Raw genomic sequence first — 880 nt, forward strand, 5'->3', positions numbered from 1 at the left:
CTGAATGATCAAATTAAATGCAAACTAGAATTTGAATGTCTGCAAACATTGGCAAGAATCTGCAGCTAATTTTAGATGGAAGATTTGCAGTGTCTGTTGTTTTTCCTGTTCATTTTAGATGGGTAAATTGTAAAACCGTTGAGGAATCTGACCTGCTTTTTATTTTTTCCCCCCTTTTTTGTCTAGGTTTGCAAGGCATGCCAGGGGACTACGTATCTCAGGGTGGTCCTATGGGTATGAGTATGGCACGGCCAAGTTACACTCCTCCCCAGATGACCCCACACCCTACTCAATTAAGACATGGACCCCCAATCCATTCATATTTGCCAAGTCACCCCCATCACCCAGCCATGATGATGCACGGAGGACCCCCTACCCACCCTGGAATGACCATGTCAGCACAGAGCCCCACAATGTTAAATTCGTAGACCCCAGTGTTGGTGGACAGGTTATGGACATTTATGCCCAATAGTATAAGGGAACTCAAGGGAAAAACAAAGCAAAACAAAAACAAAAACTATTTTAAGACTTTTGAACTTTGACCAGATGTTGACACTTAATACAAAATTCCAGACAGCTGTGATTATTTTTTACTTTTTGTCATTTTTCATCAACAACAGAGGACCAACGAAACAAGAACACAAATGTGAAATCATGGGCTCACTGAAATGAATATGTCCATGTACAGATCCTCTGGAAAAAAAAAGACTCCAAGAGTTATAACTACTGTAGTATAAACATAGGAACTAAGTTAACTTGTACATTTCTGTTGATCACTCCGTTACGTTGCCTCAAATAGTTTTAGAAGAAAAAAAAATCCTTGTTTTCCACACTATGTGTGTTGTTCCCAAAAGAATGACTGTTTTGGTTCACCAGGGAG

General features: G+C 39.9%; 1 long non-coding RNA gene across 1 annotated transcript in view; it reads left to right on the top strand.

Annotated features, from left to right (window-relative positions):
- The window catches only part of LOC104540979, a 4168-nt gene extending 3471 nt beyond the window's left edge, over window positions 1-697 (top strand). Inside the window, exon 3 of the long non-coding RNA XR_728137.1 lies at window positions 187-697. This is a non-coding gene — a long non-coding RNA (uncharacterized LOC104540979). The remainder of the gene's footprint in view (window positions 1-186) is intronic.
- The last annotated feature ends 183 nt before the right edge of the window (window positions 698-880 follow it).

Source organism: Mesitornis unicolor, unplaced genomic scaffold, assembly GCF_000695765.1.
Source record: "Mesitornis unicolor isolate BGI_N332 unplaced genomic scaffold, ASM69576v1 scaffold45585, whole genome shotgun sequence".
In the NCBI taxonomy this organism is placed as follows: domain Eukaryota; kingdom Metazoa; phylum Chordata; class Aves; order Mesitornithiformes; family Mesitornithidae; genus Mesitornis; species Mesitornis unicolor.